At 36.9% G+C, this 14933-nt stretch overlaps 2 protein-coding genes and 1 long non-coding RNA gene across 3 annotated transcripts in view; all 3 read left to right on the top strand.

Moving 5' to 3' along the window:
- LOC126618843 (glutathione S-transferase L3-like) overlaps positions 1 to 14933 on the top strand; it is a 56483-nt gene that overhangs the window by 31813 nt on the left and 9737 nt on the right. The gene's annotated exons all lie outside the window — the stretch shown is intronic.
- Positions 1 to 14933, top strand: part of LOC126618841 (glutathione S-transferase L3-like) — a 49914-nt gene that overhangs the window by 25244 nt on the left and 9737 nt on the right. The window lies entirely within an intron of this gene.
- Positions 2294 to 4834, top strand: LOC126618847 (uncharacterized). Its single transcript, XR_007621872.1, has 2 exons — positions 2294 to 2858; positions 3332 to 4834. It is a non-coding gene; the product is annotated as an uncharacterized LOC126618847 (long non-coding RNA).

Genomic DNA, 14933 nt, shown 5'->3' with positions numbered 1-14933 from the left:
TCAAAATTAGGCATTGGAAATTTCTATAAATACAAGCCCATTTCATTCATTTAAAGAAAACCAAAATCATTAGGCAAAAATTCTTGAAGCTCTGAAGCTCTGAAACTCCGAAGCTCTCAAGCATCCAGGTTCCTGAAGAATCAAGAAAGCGTTCTTCGTTCATCGTTCTTCCAAGATCAAGCCCGACGGCCCTTGGATCAACAATCATCCACCTTCAAGCCCAAGCCTCAACGGCCCCTTGAAGAAAGCGTTCATCGTTCATCAACTGTTCATCCTCAAGGATCAAGCCCCAACGGCCCCTTTGGATCGACAACATCAACAAATCCGCTCATCCGCTGTTCATCAAGCCCAAGCCCCGACGGCCCTTGAAGAAAGCGTTCATCGTTCATCACTGTTCTTCGAGATCAAGCCCAAAAGCCCTCGAAGATCCGTTCAAGCCCAAAAGCTCTCGAAGATCCGTTCGTCACTGTTCTTCGAGTTCAAGCCCAAAAGCCCTCGGAAATCTGTTCATCACTGTTCTTCAAGATCAAGCCCAAAAGCCCTTGAAGATCCGTCAATCACCATTCTTCAAGATCAAGCTCAAAAGCCCTCGAAGATCCGTTCATCCTCGTTCATCCAGGATCAAGCCTCGACGGCCCTTGGATCAATCGCATATCCCACAAATCAACACCTTACGGAGATCGAATCAGAGGATCAAATTTGAGAGAGATTGTAACCCAAAACTATCAAACACATTAATATTTGTTTGTGCACGTCGTTGTTCTTGTCTCTTTCGTTTCAGGAATTTTCCGTGTTCACAATTATGTTTGTGAGCTTGTACATATGTGATTGTATATATGTATGTATCTATTTTCCAAAGAAAGAGAGTTCAGAGATGGCAACTAGTTGACACATATATTAAGTATCACTAATATCAAATCTAAACATTATCTATTCTGAAGTTGGTGGGCAATTGAACTGTTCATGGCTACAGTCAATTGTTTAACACTTGATTTCATTTTATTTACAACAAACCCATGAGATTTGGGCTGGGGTCATTATTAGAACTTAGAAGTGTAATTTTGTCAGCAGGGTTTAGGACGGATTTTTTTTGGTGTGGAAGCTGCTCGAGCGATCCCTCGTTCTCTTCCGTAGCTTCTCCCTTTTTCTTCCTCTTTGTTCTTCTGCTTGCCTCAATCTTTCGTGTTTCTCTGCTTATCTCTCTGCGTCAATCCTTTGTCGCCTGAAGAGTTTCTTTTTCTCATTCATTCCACTGTTTGAGGTAATTTCTCCCCCTTTTTTTTGTTGTCGCCCAATCTTTGATTCAATACCAAGTCCTTGCATGGCATACCAAAAAGCTTTTCGCCAGATTTTCTAATTATCAGAGCATTGATTTCATTGGTGTCGTCCTAAAAAACCAAATTGACTTTATACCTATATTAAAAAATGAAACTATATGAGGCAAAATAATTTGAAATTGAACATATATAAATAGAAATAAAACAGAAGAAAGTATTGTAAAAAATCAGGAAGAATAGTTACTAGTAGAAAAAAGCTCATCTATCACGGTCAATGCTCGTGGTAGATTGTAATCCACCATGGACATTGTGCCCGTTAGTAATCTGGATGTGATAGAAAGTCACAGATTCTACCACGGGTTATGCCCATTGTCAATTGTAATATAACCACAGATTGTGCCAATTGTAGAAGTAGATCTAACACAACGTGCACTATAACCGTTGTGGATTACAAATTGGTCACGGCTAATGCTCGTTATAAAAAAATTTCCAAAAATAAAAAAAAATTAAAATATTGTTCAATAAATGTATTATACAAGGTTTAAAATATCGATGATATCGGAAATATCGGTAGTCCAAAAACACGGAAATTTCGATGGAAATATCGGGATATTATCGATATCGATAAAAATTGAATAAAAACCACGGAAATTGTAAGAAAAAATTGGAAATTTTTATTGAAACTTTGCAGGATGTTTATTTAGTCAATTATCTATTAGTTTATCACAAAAAATTGGAAGGAAATGCATTACATGATGGATTTAACTGATTTAAGTTGATTATATAGCGAGCTGACAAACATTGTGAGTGTAGAAAATATGTAGTAATTAATTAAAGAAGTTTAAACACACCATAATCATTTATATATAATGAATTAGTATAATATTTTACACTTTATACATTGCATACTAAGATACATGAGTGAATTAGTACAAGCCTTGCAGACATCTTAACTACCATATAAATATTACAGGCTGAATATGTAATCACAAACACATCTGTAACGAGTTGGATAAGGCCCAGGTGCATGGTTGACAAAGGGAGGGGTTCGAATCCCTCTATGCGCAAATAAACAATGTGATAAATGATGTGACTGTGGGGAGAAATTAATGTGAAATTATGTTTGTGAGCTTGTACATATGTGATTGTATATATGTATGTATCTATTTTCCAAAGAAAGAGAGTTCAGAGATGGCAACTAGTTGACAAAGATATTAAGTATCACTAATATCAAATCTAAACATTATCTATTCTGAAGTTGGTGGGCAATTGGACTGTTCATGGCTACAGTCAATTGTTTACCACTTGATTTCATTTTATTTACAACAAACCCATGAGATTTGGGTTGGGGTCATTATTAGAACTTAGAAGTGTAATTTTGTCAGCAGGGTTTAGGGTTTAGGATATTTTTTGGTGTGGAAGCTGCTCGAGCGATCCCTCGTTCTCTTCCGTAGCTTCTCCCTTTTTCTTCCTCTTTGTTCTTCTGCTTGCCTCGATCTTTCGTATTTCTCTGCTTATCTCTCTGCCTCAATCCTTTGTCGCCTGAAGAGTTTCTTTTTCTCATTCATTCCGCTGTTTGAGGTAACTTCTCCCCCTTTTTTTTGTGTGTTTTCTTTGATTGGGAAGAAAATTTGCAGACTGATCGCTGTAAAATTAGAGTATTTGTGTTTTGTATTGGTTGTTTCCTAATTTTTTTTCTTTGTTTTTAGCCTGTTCGTTTAATCCGATTTGTTTTTTGGTTTCAACAAACGTTGGTGTGTGAATTTTAGGGTTTATAGGAACAGTCTTGCAAACCATTTGTGATTAAGCTCTGTAAGTTTTTTGTTTCGAATGTTTTCTTCTTCTTTTTTTTTTCCGCTTATTTTGGCGTCGTTGTTCCATGTAATTCCAATTTTCCTTTTGGGAAATTTGGGTCTTTCGGGTTTTGGGTTTTCCTGTACATTGATTGCTTAATCGGTGTGAAGTTGAAGTTTTTGCGTTTTTCATTCATTGTTTGGTTAATTTTTTAGTGTTTTCGGTGTGGTTCGCTAATCTGATTGGCTTTTTCGGTGCAGGAAATATTGGTCTGTTGGCTCTTTCTTCCAAATGTTTTCGTCTATTTTGAGATCATTTGTCTGTGGTTGTTCCATTTGTTGTTTGAATTTACACTTACAGTGGTTGGGTTCTTTGTTAGGTATCAGTTTTTTTCATTGGGCAGGGTTTATTGAGTGGCGTCGGTGTTTTGTTTGGATTCAGTGTTATTCGGTTGCTCTGAAGCGACTTAAAATTGGTGTTGTTCTTCAGGGTTTGGAGCTTTTGTTCATGGATATAAAATGAAGTTTTCATTGTTTTAGATGATTTGGATAATCTTTCCTTTTAAAACTGATGGAATGGGATCGATCATATATGGGAAATGGGAAGACACATAATTAATCAGTGAGTGACGGAGTAGAATTGGATCACATTTGCAAATTTGATTGATTAATTAATTGTATGATGGTGGATGAAAGATGCATCCAGTTGGATAATCAAGGTTCGCATCACACATGCCTGCCCATATACCATCATCATGATTCGTCATAATTTGCAGTGCTGCTTCGGCTGCATATGAAATGTATCTCCTTCTACCACTGTGCTTGGTTTGCTGCATCTTTCAATTAATGTATTGGCGTCTTTATCGCTGTGTTTCTGCAATTAAAACTTTTTTGTACATATTTAGTTTAAATTTTTATACATATTATCTCTTGGTCGTTTAGTTCAGTGTTTTTACCAAATGGGGTTGGTATTTGGGCTGATATTTGGGGCTGGTTTGGAAGGGCAATTTTGTCCTGTGCGTTTGAGACGGATTGGGGTGGGTTTAGGTTTGTTGTCATTCATTGAGGGCTTCAGGGATGGGAGGCCATGCCTCATCTGAGAGATAGAGAGAGACAGAGCGAGAGAGAGGGGGAGAGGGGGGAGTGGGGACGGATTGGGGTGGGTTAGGTGGAGTGATGCTGCCAAAAAAGCATGGGTTGCAGAGAGAGGGACATAGGCGTGGGATGGCAGGTAGGGGAAGGCAGAGAGAGGAGTGAGGCACTGAAGCTACCAAAAAGGGGTTTAGGGTTGATTTTTTCTCCTCAAACGAAGGATGTTGTCATTGATTGAGGGATGGGCGTTTAATTTTGTGCAAGGAATTCAGACTACATCGACTGCATCTTCAACTTTCTCTCTCACTTCCTCTCTCCTTTACTGAAACCATAATCTTCCTCTCCTCGGCGCTTTCCCATGTCTCTTGCCGTGGAGCCCACAAACCAAGCATGTAGTGACGGTCACAAGCCTCAAACACGCCGAATGTGTACTGGAGGTACATTGACGGCTGGCAACCGCGTCCTCGGCGATGAATATAGTCGTTGGAAAGCGTCCTCGCTCCGATTGCTGTATGTTGGATTCATTGAATTCCTTTTTTTCGGTTTCCTCTCTCATTTTTGCGTCTGTTTGGGGTGGGATCTGGGTTTTCCCTGCATTGCTTCAATTTTGCATTTTTTTCTTCTTCTGGATTTCAATTAAGAAATGAATAAATTTGGGGGCTTCCGATTTTATATTTTGTTGTTTAAATATCGCGATATTATTGATAATATTGCGATATATTTACGATAATTAAGTGAATAAGTGTGAAAATATCGCTCTCTAAAAAAAATGATATTATCGGTGATATTTCGCCGATAATATCGATATTTTAAATCTTGTTATTATATAATATTTATAAACAAATTACACATTTACTACAATATAACAATTAATAAAAAAATCATAGATTCAAACATTACAGTAATACACTAAACTAAAGCTAACAAAAATACGATGAGATATACAAAGAAATACCAAACTATCCAAAGACCTTCAACAAACAAGGACAGTCACTTTGAAGACTTCACATTTCTTTGAACACCTCCAAACAAAGGACCTTGAGAGCGAACTACTGCCCCTAATGCTTGAGCCTCAGCAATTGTTGCCTCTCTCTATTTGCATGGACATAAGCATATGGATCAAGAAAAAAATCTTGTACTTGCGTAGGTAGAAATATACATTTGATCTCAATCAAGAAAAGTGAATAGAGCTCTTGAAAAAAATATATTAAGGGTGGTCTTCTGAGAAAAGATAAACACATGATATATTATGAACCTGCTAAACAGAGCCACTAAATATATATTTATGCAAATATATGAAAATATGAAAAAAGCAGAATATCTGTGAATACCAATCATAACCACCATTGGAACAATTTTACGAAACGCAAATCAAAAGAACCAGATTGTAGTTGACAAATAATCAAAATAACATCGTGGAAAGTCCAAAAGTTGTACCAATTTTGTAGAAATGGGTAAACCTGTATAGCAATGACTACAATATGGATGAAGATTTAACTGTATAACACAGGGTATTTAAAAACTGTTTAAATAATTTGAAATCGAGAAAGGTCCCAAATTTCTTTTTAAGATCACAAAATTTAAGCAAAATGTCATCCGTAAGAAAATTTTGGATGGCAGATGTAGAAAACATTGAAACAAAATGATGAGTAAGAGTGATATGCAGTTTTGAATTCATCAAGACAATATATATTGAAACCACATTTAGGCAAATATGAGAAAAGATGTGAAAATGTGAAAAAAAATAATTAGATTATATATGCAATGAAAAAAAAATAAAGGTAAGAAATATTTTGACTGATTTATTACGAACTTGTACCAATGTATGTTAAATATTACCAAGGAATTGGAGTTTGGTTTGGATGCTTTTGACAAATGAGATCTCCAGTTGTCAAGTCCTTGTGCATTTGTTTTACACAGTTGGGGCATGCACCATATCACCATTCATAACGTGTGTCAAAACGCTTGACAAATGCCTTACATAGAAATGTATCATTCTGTAAAACAGTTTGTAACAGCTTTGTGCATGCAATAGTAATCATGTATACAATGTTTATTGAAAATGTAAAAATGCAGTTGTGTATTTATAAGAAAAGCTAAAAAGATGAATTAGATTTTATACCTTGTACAAATCAGGATCTAGAAAAGTCAGCTCTTCAATTGTTAATTTCTTTGCTGTGCGTAATACTTCAACCTCATTCACTTGTCTTGAGGAGGGTGCCAATATTTTTATAGGCTCTTTACAATTTGTAAACCTAGAGAATTGAAAATGCAATAATATTTGAATAACTTGATAAAATTAGTATTTGTTTTGCTCTTATAACAGCAAACACAATATAATTTTGTTTGTAAACTTATATGAATACTTACACTGATTTGTATGCATTTACTTCTGGAATATCCGAATCAACAAAGAAGAGTGAGCAGCCAGTATTGTTCATCACAATTTTATATGTGCATTGAAAAAAAAGAAAATAAGAAAGTGTAAAGAAAACACCAGTAAATACTTTTACTCACATAAGTCAAGTTTCGGAATGGCATGGAACAATTAGTTGTGGCACTACGATTGTAATTGGAGGGCACAAAGTTTTAAAAAGCTGAAAATAAAACAGGAAAATAATTAATAATAGTGATTGACAACTAATTTATTCAGGTATTTGAAAATTAATTAATTAGCTATAGAACAAAGAGATATGATAATTGCAGGAAGTAAATATAATAAAATCATGTGAGGAGAAAAGATTTAAACAATTTAGATAAAGCTATATAAAAAAAAGAAGAAAATAAAGATACAAAAGTTTGGTTTTAATTAAGTCAAGTACCTAGATAAAGTGTCACAGCCCGTCCCGAAATAAATTATCGATGGCGTGAGTTGACTATTTTACCCTTGGATGTGAGTGTTGTGGTGTGTTATGCATGTAAACGGTGGTCTAAACTTGCATTTTCCTTAATTTTTGGAACAAAATTGGAAATTGGTTTTGTGGTTTTGGTTGGTGACCACGTGGACCACTCACACACACACAAACCTTTCCTTTCTCTTCTCTCTCGTGCTCTTTCTCCCTCGGACTCACTCTCTCTCCTTTCTCCCGTACGGACGAACAACAAATCTAGAAGAAAGTTGGCAGATCAAGGGTTTAAAGGACACCATCATGTTCCTGAGGTTCATACGAGTTGAATGGTACCATTTTTATGTAAGAACTCCTTCGAAAACCCTAGTTTCTCTCGAACTCCAATTTAGGTACTATTCATGCAAACGTAAAATCTCATGTGTTTTGGGGATTTCAAGCTTATAGGTAGCTTAAGGAGGTCCTCACGAAGCTAGGAGTGGTTCGTTGGAAGATTTTGGACGTTGGAATAGTGAGATTCGACGAGTTGCAGGTTTGACCGAAGTGTTGAGGAGTTTTCCGACAAATCCCATGGGTTTTAGGGCTTTTAAAATGTATGGTTGTGTTCTATTCGTGTCAAGCTTCAAATTGGTTTAAGTTTCATGAAATTTGACTGAGAAATGGACGAGAAATGGAAGTTTGAAAAATTCCCAGTTTTCCGGTGCTGACGACGGTCGCCGGAGTTCTAAGATAGGGGATGATGGAATATTCCTAACAGTGTTGGTTAGTTTAATGGATTCTATTACTATTTAACGAAATATTCCTAACGGCAGTTAAGGTTTCCGTTAGGGTTCCCTGCGCGTGGCCGCGCGTGTTGCCGTGCCTTGGTCAGCGTGTTGCGGAGCGTGAGTGGTCGGAAAATTTTTCTAAAAATATGGGGATATTCGTGAGGCTATGTAGATCACGTTGGTATATTCAAACACCCCATTTGAGCAATGTATAAGAAGTTATTAGTTAGTTTTGTTTATGTGCTTTAAATTAACGTTTATTCAGTTAATTCACATATAGGTGAGACTTAGCCCGAGGACGAGCGTAGTCAAGGGTGACTCGGGGGCTACGACCCTTCAACATACCAGTGAGTGGGCTTTTGGTTTTCAGTATATACTTATATACTTGATATTTTCCCAGAAAATGTGTTTGAATGAAAGTATGCCTTGAATGCCATGCATATAAAGTTATATTTTGTTTATGAAATAGTATATGATGCATAATATATAATTGTGGTGCTGTGGATGCTCACGTAATTGCCGAGGTGAGTTATGAATTGTAAATGTGATTAAAGCTGTGATTGAGAAACGTTGAGCTCACAAACCTGCACCTAGGGTAATTGTGATTTAGTCAGAGATATAGCATAGGCCTGTTATTATAATGTCACCTCCTGCACCATATGCTCACATTGGATCCAATTTAGGTGCACAGTCTTGTCGTACAGACCATCATAGGTGGTTCCGACTCGTAAGTGACTAGCGATTTATCGCCCAGCTATCATGAGAGCGTAGTATTGAGCATAATTATATTACACCCAGTCTTGTCGTACAGACCCTTTTAGTGGTTCCGACTTATGTGCAGTGTAGTGTCGTATAGTTCATTATAGTGACTCCGGCTAGATTGAATAATGATCTATGAATTCAGCCGTACAGACTTATGCAAGGGTTCCGGCTAATATGTTATTTTCCATGAATTTATTCTCACCTGAGTTACTTATTCTATTTTATGTTTTGGCATGGCATACTTATGAATATGGTGATGTGAAGCATGATTTGAATTGAGATATTTATATATACATTTATGCATATGTTTATATTCTATTTCTGGGAAAATTATACATGTTTTACGGCGAGGGGTTAGAGCATTTTAATGATGAAATGGTTTTGAAAAACATTTGTTCGGCTGTTCTGACAAATTTTATATTTAGTAGGACATCTTCTGGTACTGTATAATTAGTACTTGTCCTACTGGACTGCACCTAGACTTTCTATGCTCTGATTAGGAGTATTTACTCTTGTATCTCACTCTTAGCACTTCCTGTTTATTAGTGCACATTAGTAACTTCGGTTTTTATTTACTCGTATATTTCTTATCTTAATTGCTTCGGCACTGTGCACATGGATACGTCACCCTCACGTGACGGCCAGCATGACTCGATCTCGGTCGGGGTGTGTCATAAAGCTTGACTCTTAACCTTGTGAAAATGACAATAATTGAAAGAGGTAATGTTTCCACAGATGAAGAACAAAAATCCTCTGCAATATCTGCCCATAGTGTAACAGTGAGCTGTTCCATTCTGCAGAGAAAACAAATACATACATGTTTTTTAACATAAGACAAATTTTGAAAACAATTTATAATGAGAGTGATAAGAAAAAAGGAATAACCTGACATTTTGAATATGTATGTGTTGACCCTAGAAACTACAAAGCCTACGTGGCGCGTAGGCCGAGTAATTAATAAGCTAACTACGTCCTTCGGTGAATGCAGGGCGTGCCAACTCGTCGGCCGAGCTCGGCCGAGGAGTAAATTTGTTGATGTTGCGTTGGGTGCGCGGCTGACTTCTGCGTCTTGCGATTGCGGCCGAGAAAGGAACACGTCTCGGCCTCTTGGGCTCTCGAACCTGAAGACAAGGTTACTATTCTTACGAAGTTCAATATCAAATTCGGCTTTCAATGTGCCGAATGTAATAACTGTAACACCTCACTTTGCCGAGAAGGCTGATGAGATGACCTCGACCAATAAGGGTTCAGAAACCCTTCTCGACCGAGACTTGGATAGGTAATCAACCGTTCTCGCCGCAGTGCTGTTGATGCCAACGGAAGATACTGCAAGACCGATCGATTCTACGGTGACAGAGCTATCTATGCCGACTTAAGATATCACCGGTTGCTTCCACAGTGCTGTTGATGCCAACGGAAGATGTGTCAGCGAAAAAGGAAAAAGAAAAATCACAAGTTGTGAGAGTTTGCGCAGGGCAATTTTGTATTGATTTGCAGGGGCCTTGAATGATGTGCAACCTCTTCTATTTATAGCAATGGCTCCCCCCAAGGTCGAGTTAAAAACCTACTCGGACTAGGTTTTCTTCCCCTGATCAGCATCAACTCGACCAGTCCTACCTTCACTAGGACTGTGAACCTAGTCCTTTACCTGAGCCGGATTCGCTTCCGGGTCCTGCCGAGACTCCTTATTGCACTAGGATTCGACCTCTTGCGTTATGACCTAGCCGCCCTAGGTTTGGAGGCCCACGTACTGAACGATCCATGGTATTCTTGTCGCAAGGCCTTCCGGGCCGAGAATGACCCTACACTCGGCCAAACTGTTATTTTGGGCCCAAACAGTATGTCACACTTTTATGCTAACCTTTGATTAATTTGTTTTTGTTCCAAACGTGGCAATGCAGTGAGATTACCAATGACATCTTGCATTTGAAAAGGTAAATATAAGGACGTTGTGAAAAATATTTATATATCTATGTCACACTAAAATATATATATATATATACACACACACCATGTATAATAATATCACCTGTAAGAATGTCAACTTTGTTCAAGTAGGGATAAAGCGTGTTGTAATCTTGTAGAAAGAACTGGTGTCGAGGAATGGGTGGAAACACATTTGACAGCTTTTTGAAGACTGTTTTACCACTAAATAAAAGTTAAGCATCATGTGGTACTACATTGTATTGGCCTCTTATACTAGTAGTCCTAAAATTTGTGATTTCATAGCAACCACCGGGTTCAATTTTTGACGCTATAGTCTCTTAGTCAATGTCTGATGTGAAACCCTCAACTACATGCTTTTTTATAGTTGGTTATGTAAATAAAGAGAACGGTAAAAAAAGAAAAAGGAACAAAGTTAAAAAGGAGATTAATACACAAATTGAAATAAATATTATCTATTGATATGGATACATTAAATTGTTAACATGGAGAGATGCAATAACATGAAGAGATAGAATGAACGAAAATAGTTAAGTTATTTGAAGCAATATTTAAAAAATTAAGAAACTGGAATAATATATAAAAGTATAAACAGAGTCAAGTTCGTTTCAAAATATTTGATTTCTATGTTGATGACCAATCTGAATACATTATAGGGTGTTGCTGGAAAAAAAAAAATTGTATTGTTCATTTTATGGAACGAAAGAATGATGTATGTTGGTACCTTTAATTATTTCTGATCATCACATGCATTCATGTTTTCAATATTTTAGTGTTGTATCTATAATCATTCGTGGCAGAAAGAAAAAGGGTACAGGGTATAATGTTTACCCACTATCCCTTTGTCTGAAAAAAAATAAAAACCCAATCGGAGAAGATAAGGATTCCCTTTTCTCCAACTTATCATTTGTTTATTTGATAATTTATTATTTATATTCGATATTCTGACCATCACATGCATTCTGTGGTAATTTATTGTTTATCTGTAATCATTCCTGATCATGATATGCGCATTATACATAATAACTTGTTTAACTAATCTGACATTATTATTATTAGTCACATGCCCACTATCCCAAAATAGCCTCACAAAGGAAAATATAATATATATATATATATATATATTATTCATCACCTAGTGACATATATTTAACCCAAGTACATGTGCAATATTTATTCATGGCCTAGAATATTGTGACTGCTATTAAACTATGTCACTTATACAACATGTGATTTACCACAGGACTAAATAAATTATTTATTTATAAAAGGCACATAGTACAATATTTTGCCTTGACAAACTTTGTCAATTTGATTTATTCATTATATGGTCATACTTATACTGTCATTTATTGTCAGGAATTATTGAGCAACTAAATCCACTAATCAACATTGTTGCTGATTAAAAGAACCCAATATGCAAACCCAACAAGCGGACCCAAATCATGTCGAGAATCAACTCATAATGAGTGCATGTCGACATAAAGTAAATACTTGCAATGAGGAATACCACGGGCCGAGCCGCCTCGCAGCGAGCATAGCCTCTAGCCGAGCAGCCTCACAACGAGCATCGCCTCAAGTCGAGCAACCGTCTCGCCATGAGTATAGCCTCTAGCCGAGCAGCCTCGCAACGAGCATCACCTCCAGCTGAGCAGTCTCGTAACGTGTGATACCTCTAGCCGAGATTGCTTTATGTTGAGCATTGTCTTGTGTTGAGTACTGGTTCAAGACATCTAGCCACTTCGGCCGTACATGGATTGGATGTGAAGTCTTCAGCCAAAAGACTCTCTTGACTAAAAACTTGGGGGACTCCTGTTGGTACCATATATTGGGCCTCATCCCTAAGCCCATGACAAATGTAAAAGGGGGGGAGCCCTTATTCTATAAAAGGGACTCTCCATCACCCTCATGAGAGGGGTCTCACCTTCACTAAGAGTCTCACACTCAACCCTCACAACAATAGAGGGGAATACCCTCTCAGCCAAATAGAGAGAAAAATGGCAAGGGCTACATCCACAGAGAGCTCCCTTGCCGATCTATTGTAATCCATACATAGATACATAATTAACATCAGTGTGGACGTAGCCCAAATATTGGGGTGAACCATGATACATCTTTGTGTTCTTGAGCGTTTGTGTGATTCACGGCCGGATTTACGTTGGTCCAAGATCCTCCGGATTTTGTGCATCAACAATGTAAAACTAATAATAAAGTGTATACCCATGCATTGTGAACATCTATATATATATATATATATATATATATATATATTTAAGATTGATTATTGAATACATAAAAGAGTATGAGAAACAAAAATGTTAATCTACTAAATAATCAGTTTAATAAATAGTGTATAGTACATGTGTCAGTTTCATGAATAGTTAGTCAGTTTAAAAAATAGTGTAGTACCTGTGTCAATTTCATAAATAGTCGGTCAATTTAATAAATAGTGTTGTACATGTGTTAGTTTCATAAATAGTCAGTCAGATTCATAAATAGTGTATACTTGTGTCAGTTTCATAAATAGTCAATTAGTTTAATAAATAGTTCAGTACCCATGTCAGTTTCATAAATAGTGTAGTACCTGTAAATAGTCAATTTAAGAAACAGTCAGTGTTCAATTTAACAAGTAGTGATAGTTCTAGTAAAAAAAACTTGTGTTCGAAATACATACAAAAAAAACTTGTGATGGAAATAAAAATAACCAAATCCCTAGCAATTGCAGAGATTTGTACCCAAATCACAAATGTTGAGAAATGAATTATGCGCAAATCGTCTCTAAACACTTTACGAGTACATGTATCATTAGATTCACTCATTCATACAATCTATTACCACATTCAACTCTCATACTTACAATTAATTAAACTTTTAGATTCACAATTTTTTTAAAGTTGTATGGAAATAGAACAACGGAAACTAAGAGAACTTGTAAATTGAGCTTCAAATTCTAAAAAATGGCCACATTCAAAGAAAAAATTGTGGGTATAAATAAACAAATCCAGAGCCATCAAACACAAGTATGACAATCTAGAGCCACTAAACCCTTCCATTTGCTCCAAAAGCCCCTTGCTCCCTACTGCTCCAGAGTCCACCCAAAATGTGAAAAAACCAATTCAATACTCAAACCAAGAAAAAGAAGTTGCCAAAAAAAAAAAAAACGCAATGAAAGTGAGGGAATTTAATTTGAAGTAATACCTCTAGTTGTTGCTGATCATTTGGGGGGAAACTATCAGCTGCTGCTGCTGCTTCAGCTAGGGAACACTTGAGTGGAGCTGGGAGACTGGGTTTTGGGGAGAAATGTTGGGTGTGCAAGTGCCGCCGCTCATAAGATGCAGGTTAGCGTCTGAACGTCGTTGTCATCAGATCCGGCTCCTCCTCTAGCAAAATCACCTCTAGGAGCTACGAGTTCATCGACAAAATCACCTTTGGCAAAATCGCTCGGCCGTCGAGCCAGTACTCACGGCTGCTGCAGTTTCTGCCAAGGAACTTCGTTGGCAGCTCGGAGGACGTGAAGCATATTGTTCGGGTCACGTGCAATTCGACAAAGAGATCGTTGAGGAGCACAGATCTTTTCGTGCCTCCCGTCGAAGTTAAATGGGAGCCCATTGATATGACAGAGAAGAAGGTCGGATGATGGTGAGAAACAAAACAGGCCAAATAAATGGCAAGACTTGACGTAAGGGTTAAAATTGGAAGCTCAATAAATTATGAGAGCTGTTATTCCCACCTCAATGTCTTATCTTCCCACCCACATTTTTATGAATTTTTTAATTACAAATTTGTCCATTTGCAAAATGACTAATAAGGACTTTAGTTACCCCCTTTTACATTACTTTTTTTTTCCTTATAAAAAAGAAAAAATTAAAGTTTGAACGTGAGAATATGTTTAGAAAATTTGTCTCCCTTAAACCCTAACTCATTCTTCCCATCTCCCTTCATTTAGAGAAAACAAAATCATTCAGAGAAAGCAAAAGGAATGAACTTAGAAGATGAGGTTTCTAAGGAAGAAGTAGATGATTATGTTTCTGTCGAAGAGGTAAAAGATAATTTTATGTGGGTCATCTTGATTTGTCGACATCGTACAATTGAAGCATAACTCTGTAACTTTTTATTTGAATTTGCATTAGATTAGGGTGCAATTTGTTTTTTAATGAGAAGTTCTGGAATTGAAGCATAGCTCTGTCGACATCGTTCATTAGGTTAGGGTAAATTTGTTGCATACTATTGTAGGCATGGTTGATTTAGAATTGAAAACCTAAACAGCGGGAGGTGTGGTTGATTTTTCATTAGCCCCGTACTTACCACAAACACCACCTATCTCTCCTTATTTTTTTGTTTTTGTTGTTTTTGAAAAAACTAGATATGCGTGCATACATGGTTCCTCTGGGATCTTCGAAGGTTGGTGTCCATTAAGATGGTGAATGTGATGATGATGACCCACCAAGGAAT

The sequence above is a fragment of the Malus sylvestris genome, chromosome 4, assembly GCF_916048215.2.
Source record: "Malus sylvestris chromosome 4, drMalSylv7.2, whole genome shotgun sequence".
NCBI classification, from domain to species: Eukaryota; Viridiplantae; Streptophyta; class Magnoliopsida; order Rosales; family Rosaceae; genus Malus; species Malus sylvestris.
The sequence above is the reverse complement of the archived record's forward strand: the minus strand, read 5'-3'. Positions and strand labels throughout refer to the sequence as shown.